We start from the raw sequence: 8,290 nt of genomic DNA on the forward strand, positions 1-8,290 counted from the left end.
ATATATATATATATATATATATATATATATATATATATATATATATGTATATATATATATATATGTGTGTGTGTGTGTATACACACACACACATATATACACACACACGTATGTGTATGTTTGTGTGTAGTTGAAAAAACTAAATTAGCAAAGGCTAATTGATTTCTCTATTTTCTAAAATTATGTAGACATCTAGTCATTCATTAGTGACCAGTTATCTATCCTATCAGAGGTCAAATTTAAAACAGGAGAAACTAAGTCAGAAAAGGAATTAATTTTCATTCCAATAACTTTTCAAAAGTAAATATTGTTCAGATTGGAGTCCACAGGGGACTCTGGGCATTTAAGGTGTTACATTGTTAGATAAATGACACAAATTACAGAAAGTAATTACTGCAACTTTTACTGAAGAAATATTTCCTTAATTGGAAGTGACTTTCCTGAGCAAAATTTTTAAAAACATATGCATGATATTGTTATAATTTTACTGTAGAATCTTTCACCTAGCATCTGATATATTATGTCCGCCCATGTCTTCAACTGATCCTGCAGCTGTGCATTCAGACAAAGGGTGATGAGGAAATTGGAGAAAGAGAGCTAACAAAACTACCCTTTTAAATCCATTTTCTCTTCTGACTGTGGCTAACCAGGAATACTTTCTATAGCAAATGAGCAGCTTTTGGAAAACTGGAACCACATACCCTAGGGGACCACTGCAGTATGATACCAATGATCAATGATTACATTCCTGACCCTTAAAGGTGCCGAAAAACAGGTTTTCAGCTCCACGCTGATTTTCCAGTAATAATCGAGTAATACCTTATCCATCTCCTAAATAACTGAATTAGCCTAGCTATCAAGACAATTTACTTAACCACATTCCAAAAATAGAACTATCTCAAATATTCAAACTAAAAATGTTTAAAATATAACTTATAATCCATTACCTCACCTGCCAGCTCTTTTTCCAGTGCCTGCTATTTCTTAATTTTTTAAGGGCACAATATTGTCAACTATAGGCACAATGTTGTACAGATCTCTAGAACTTACTCATCTTGTGTAACTGAAACTTTATACCCAGTGAACAGCAACTCCCTGTTTCCCTCTCCCCACCCAGTCCTTGGCAGCTACCATCTATTTTCTGTGTGTATGAGTTTGACAATTTTAGTACCTCATGTTAGTGGAATCACACAGTATGGCTTCTAGATCTTGGCCATTGTGAACAATACCACAATGAACACAGGGCAAAAGACTTGAATAGACATTTCAAAGACAACATGAATATAAAATAGCCAACAAGTACCTAAAAAAGATGTTCAACATCACTAACCATTAGAGAATTTTTAATCAAAACCACAATAAGATATCACCTCATACCTGTTTGAATGGCGATTAGAAAAAAAAAAAAAAGGATAGGTGAGAATATGAAGAAGTTTAAACCCTTGTGTACTGTTGATGGTGATGTACAACAGTGCAGCCACTATGGGAAATAGTATGGTTGTTCCTCAAAAAAAATTACCATATGATCCAGTAATCCCTCTGTGGTATATATCTATACTAATTCTGCAAGAAAACAGAGGGCATAAAAGCAATCCTTAATTATTTTATGAGTTCAGCATTACCTCAATATAAAAATCATATATTGACATTGCAAAAGGAGATTCACATGAACATAGACACAAACATCCTCAATTAAATAGTAGGGGAAAACAGCAACTTAGAGAAAACATAGTGTATTTTAGCCATTTTGGATTTGTACAAGGAATACAAAAGTTAATTTAGCATTCAAATACCAAGGAATGCATTTTACCATATTACAGAATAAAAAAAAAAAAAGCTTATGATAATTTCTAACACAGAGCAACCATTTGAAGAAAGTGAGCAACAATTCATATAAATATGTAAATATATTTGCAGCAACCTAGAAATAGGTGAGAACTTTAATCTGATAAAAGATATAAACTAAAATTCTACAGCTAACATTATACAGGAAAACCTTCGTTTGTGAGCATAACTCATTCTGGAAGCATGCTTATAATACAAAGCACTTGTATATCAAAGCAAATTTCCCCATAAGAAATAATGGAAACTCAGATGATTCATTCCACAACTCAAAAATATTCATATAAAAATGATTACAATACTGTAATATAATACAAAATAATAAACAAAATAAAAAATATAAAGAGAAATAGACAAATTAACTTGTATTTACCTTGAAGAGCTTTATGGCTGGTGTGAGGGAGACAAGAGAAAGGAGGGTTATTGTGTGGGACGACTTTCACTATCCATAACAGATATTGACTACAGTACAGAATTAATGAACTCTTCTCATATACTGTATTTAATGTAATTTGCAGTAGAGCAGCAGAGGGAAGGTCTATATCTGCAGGCAGCCTGACCTAAAATAAAGCAAAGCTTCCTAAGCTTACTCTTGTATGGAAAAGCAAAGGACTGTCAATAGGTGCTTTGAAGTGACAAAAAAATACATGAGTGCCAGTTGTGGTCACCTTCCAATGTTCTGAAAAATCACTGCTTTCTGCTAAACACCACGGCCTGAGATGGAACATCCAAACGTGGAAGATGATCACCCACAATCCCAGGGAGAGAGGGAGAGAGGGAGAGAGGGAGAAGAACCATTGGCTCAGTTGTGATCATGTGACATTTGACATTGCATATTATTCATATTGCAAGACATTGCTCATTTATGAAGTTAAAATTTATTAGAAATATTTGCTTGTCTTTCAGAACATTTGCAGAATATGTTGCTTGCAATCCAAGGTTTTACTGCACTTAAGGGTTAAATACCATTAATTTTCCCCAATGTTAAAATAAAAAGATAAATATATGCACTCTGAATATTTCATTCAATGTTATATCAGAAGTTCTAGATGTTGCAATAAAGGGGAAGAAAGTCCTAGAAATTAAAGAGTACAATACTTTCTATTTGCAGATTACATAATTGTTTACATAGAAAATCCTTAGGGATTAAAAAAAATACTTACACTGGGGCGCCTGGGTGGCGCAGTCGGTTAAGCGTCCGACTTCAGCCAGGTCATGATCTCGCGGTCCGGGAGTTCGAGCCCCGCGTCAGGCTCTGGGCTGATGGCTCGGAGCCTGGAGCCTGTTTCCGATTCTGTGTCTCCCTCTCTCTCTGCCCCTCCCCCGTTCATGCTCTGTCTCTCTCTGTCCCAAAAATAAATAAAAAACGTTGAAAAAAAATTAAAAAAAAATATTTAGACTAATAAGAACTTACTTTTTTAGAAAGAAGGTTAATAAGTAAAAACCAGTATTTCTATATAAACAATTAGAAAGTTATTTTAGAAAAATAATTATACTTATGATAGCATCAGAAAGCATTGAGTTCTTAGAAATAAAACTACCAAGAGATAAGCAATATCTCTGTGCTGAAAATTATAGAACATAGATAAAAGAAATTGAGAGATCTAAATAAATCAACCGATTAGATAGAATAGCAAGTCTTCTGACATTCATGGTATGTAATGGAGTTGTCACACTACAGTCCATGGGCTGAGTCTGGCCTGAAGCTAGTGTTTGTAAGTTTCATAGAGTGCACCCGCTGTCATGCATGTTGTCTATGGCACTTTCATGCTAGTACAATAGAACTGAGTATGTGGCAGAGACACGTGGCTTACTAAACCTGAAGCGTGACATTCTAGTCCTCTGTATAAAAAGTTGACTCTGTGGAACAGATTAGAATTGGTTTACGCATACTAACCTTGTATCCGTGCTAAATTCACTTATTAATTCTAGCAGTTGTTTTGCAGACACCCCTGGGGAAGTGCTGGCTGAAGGAAGAAAGGTCTCAGACCACAAAGTAGTTGCTATACCTGGTGGACATATTTCAAGGAATTGCCAAGAGAATAAAGATGGGACTAGATTCCGGGTGTGTTCAACAAAGGGGAGTAGAACATCAAGTTTCAGAGCGGAAAACGCATCACTATGGGGACACTCGCCAATGACAGTTCGTTAAGTCCATGATAAAAAAGCCTGAGGACTGGGTGGCTGGGTTGGTTAAGTGTCTGACTCTTGATCTCGGCTCAGGTCATGATCTCACGTTTTGTGAGATGGAGACCCATGCTGGGCTCTGTGCTGACAGTGCAGAGCCTGCTTGGGATTTTCACTCTCCTCCCTCTCTCTGTCCCTCCCACACTCTATCTCAAAATAAATAAATAAACGTTAAAAAAAAAGAGCCTGAGAAATGGTAGTTGGGTGCTGCTGGGCAAGCTATTATGTTCTTTGTATCAGTACGGGCTTTAGTTCCCTCTGCCAACAAGTCCCACTGTGTGATGATACCAACAGGTCCAGAAGGATGCTGCACTTGCACTGCAGCTGTGGGATATGAAGTTTGGGGAACATGCTGTTGTATAGCAAATGATAAGCAAACCTGCTCTTTGTCCCAGAGGGAAAATTATCTCTTCCCTCGAGTTTGCTTGCTACAAACACAACACTGACAAAGATCCACAGTAGCATGGTCAGAGCCTTGTATAGTTGTCAAGGACACGTAGAGGGACTCAAAGACATAAGAAAATACCATAGACTGAGTGCCTTAAACACAGAAATTAATCTCAGAATTCTGGAGGCTCCAAGTCTGAGATCAGGGTGTAAGCATGGTTGGGTTTCATGAGGGCTCTCTTCCTGAATTACAGACAGCTGCCTTTTTATCATGTTTTCATATGGCAGGCGGGTGGGGATAGAATTGGGGAAAGGGAGAGGAACAGTGCAAGAGAGGGAGAGAGGAAAAGAGACAAAGAGAATAAGCCCTCTAGTGTCTCTTCTTATAAAAGACACTAATGCTATTATGTGGACCCCATTTCTCAGGACCTCTTCCCACCCACAAGTCCCATCTCTGAATACCATCGCATTGGGGATTAGGTCTAAAACATATACATTTTGAGAGGACACAATTCAGTCCATACCAAGGCCTATGACAGATTGCCTCTCCCAATGTTGAGAGACTAAACATAATACTTGAAAAATATTCCTTGGATTTAATGACTATGAGGTTGGTAGTAACCTTGGAGTTGAGGTTCCAGTGGTGTGTTATGGGCAGGAATTAGATTAGAAGGGAGTGAGGTGTGAATAGGAAGTTGAGGAAGCAAAGCCAGAATATAAGCTTAGACAGTAAGTCCGATGAGCTCATGGTGTTAATGTGTTCATGGGGTGAACTGCAATTAATTTCAAAGTTAGAGTGAATCTGACTTTGAGTTGTTGTCATAATTCTACAGGCTTTGATGTGGATGTTATTTATATAAAGTGAAGTATTCCACATATTGCAGCACAATTCATGATTTGAAAAAAAAATCTTTTGCCCTTTATTGTTGCTTTTGTTTGCTGTTTGATAAACATGTAATCCTTTTCTAATGACTCCTTGCTACTTAAGCTCACTTAAGCAAGAAAAACTACTACTTATTTAATGTCTCCTATATACTATGCCCAACATTTTTACCTCTTTTAATCCTTATAGTAATAATGTGACGTGGATTTTTTAAATTACCATTCTATACCCCATTAAAATATGGCAGTGTCTGACTTTAAAGCCCATCCTCCCAATTCCTAGCTTAATGTTCTTCCCCTATAACACCAATTTTGAAGGAATAGGCCATGGCTTAGTTTATACACTGAACATTAAGAAAACTGACTAATTAAAGACTCAAGGAAGAAAGAGGTGGAGGAAAAGGGAAATCAGAGATCAACAGAATGCCATTTTCAAATGTTTGTCTCTGTGATCAGTGAGAAGAGGAACATTCGTATGTTATGTTTTTATTTTTCATAAAAAATCAAAATGCATAACTTTAGAATTAGTAAGAAACTTTCTAGAACTACAGTTGTGACTCCAGCCCAAATGTGTCATAAATACACCTTAATAATGAAACTGTTAACTGATGAGCATACAAATATTATATATGTGGCACTTATTAATCATTATGGAAAGGTCTGAATTTTAAATACCTGGCCCTCAATTTTAATTAATCTCTTCTAGAGCTTTGAAGGGAATCATCAGCAAAGTTGATTAATAAATCCATTGACAGAAAAAAATTTTCCCCGTAAGATATGGGAAACATCATAGCTTGTAACAATATTGAAGCTTCTAACAGCAACATTTAAAAAGAGAACTGTTTAATAATTCTGTCACTATCATTTCCAGGATGCTATCAGGAAACATACTTGATTTCTTCATCTATGGAGTGTGTACAGTAAACCCAAACATATGTATTAGGATAATGAAATTATTATCATTGGTATGTTGTAAGTGCAATAAATGACCTCTATTTTTTAATCATTATTAGGAGTGAATCAAGTATTTTCTCACATTATAAATCAAAAGCATAGAGACTCATTTGGAATCACTCTTGAGACCATCCTGCATGGTCATAGATTGAAAAAACAAACTCCCCAAAATAAAGAAAATATTAAATATGAGACAGCAAGACAGGTCAATAGGAGACACTGTCACCTTTCAACTTCTTTGTTAACATGGCAAGAGGAAGGAATCAGGATGTGCTTGAGAGAAAAACAATTCTTTTAGAAGCATCTATGTTAAGAAAGACAGGTCAGCATAAATGAATTTTTTATGACTTGAATGATTTTTCTTACACTTTTGCTCTGAGTGGTGTCTGAAGGAAATTAGGACTACATCTCGTCTTCTTGTTGCTAAATTAGGCATATGAAGAAAACAAAATGTGGGATTCTTTTAGAATATAATTTTCTTTTTCTTTCTCTAAATCTCTTTTTACCTAGAATGCATGATAATGAAAAATGTTTTATAATTGAATACAATTTTTAAAACAGCTCACATATCTATACAAATAGGTCAGCATTTGTGAAATAGTCTCTCTCCTGAACTATTCCCAGATTGGGTAGGTCATTCTGCCTTAATATAAAGCTCCTTACATTTGTGAGTCCATTTCAATAAAGGACGGCTATACAGCTATATGTGTCACTAGTAAAATCCTGTAGGCAGCTAATGAAAAAGAACTCACTACTGGATACATTCCAAATTTGGTGATTTAGTTAGCGTCCTTTATTCCTCTTATGTTGTATTAACTTACTAAATAAGTCATACTTTGCCCTTGTATCTTTTTCTCCCTTAGGCAACCTTGAAGGACTGAAATCTAACCAATCAACAAACAAGCCCTGGGTTTCCAAGTCAAACTGCAGACAGAACATGTGGATTGGTCTCTTCTACCCTGTAAAGATCCATAAAGAGAAGGAGGACAAAGAAAACCAGCAGGAAGAATAGCAGAAAAGTAAACAGAAAAATAGGATGGTGAGTTTCCAGTAAAAACAACAAACAGAAGCCATAATCTCAGACGGGGCTTGAAGCAGAGGTGGAAGCAGGTCTTTCTGCAGAGACCTCAGAGGCTGCAAACTACGAATCAGTGAGAGAGGGTCGGTTAAAAATGTAGGACAGGAACCTGCAGCAATTTTTCTCTGGGGAATGTCTGTTGATTAGCTCTGCTGCTTGACAGCCCTGTCCACCCATGCATGGAATTTACTTCCAGGCAAAATCAATTGCTCTGTTTGGCCTTCACAATTGCAAAAAAATGCCTGGAGAGATCAGGGACATCTTTTGGGTACTGATACTTCACAGAGTTCCCCTCCATGTTGCTGCACAGAATATGAAGGTGTCTGATTATTGGCCATCCATTAATTCATTTTATGACTATTTGGTTTAGGTAGTCTTCTAGATAATGGGGATACAGACATGAATCAAACCAACAAAAATCTCCTAATTCATGAAGTGTACATGATGGACAAGGGTGAGAGGGAAAGTTGAAAAACACACAAATAGATACAAAGTATATTGCATATAGGGGTAAGTCATATTAAGAAAATAAGGCAGGGCAGGAAAAAGAAGTGTGTTTGAATAAGTGAGTGAGTGAGTGAGTGTGTGTGTGTGTGTGTGTGTGTGTGTGTGTGTGTGTGTGTGGTGAGGGAGGGTCACAGCCAACGAAAGCATCTCAACTACAAGCGCAGCACAACATACAAGGCTTTCCATTCAAGGTAAGGTCTATTTTAAAAAAGAAATGTTTTTATAACAGCAGATAATACTCATACCAGATACCTCTTTTGTTAAAAAATCAAAGCAAAAATCACTCAATATTTGAAACATAAACACAACACAAAAATAAAGAACTCAAGTAAATAATTAGGATTACTTAGACCAAAATAAAAATAATCTAGAAAAGAGGATAAAATGTTTTAAATTCTTATAGTCTTAAAGTGACACAGAGATACATAGATGCTCTCAAACTTGAGCACACTT

This window comes from Panthera tigris, chromosome C2 (assembly GCF_018350195.1).
Source record: "Panthera tigris isolate Pti1 chromosome C2, P.tigris_Pti1_mat1.1, whole genome shotgun sequence".
NCBI lineage: Eukaryota > Metazoa > Chordata > Mammalia > Carnivora > Felidae > Panthera > Panthera tigris.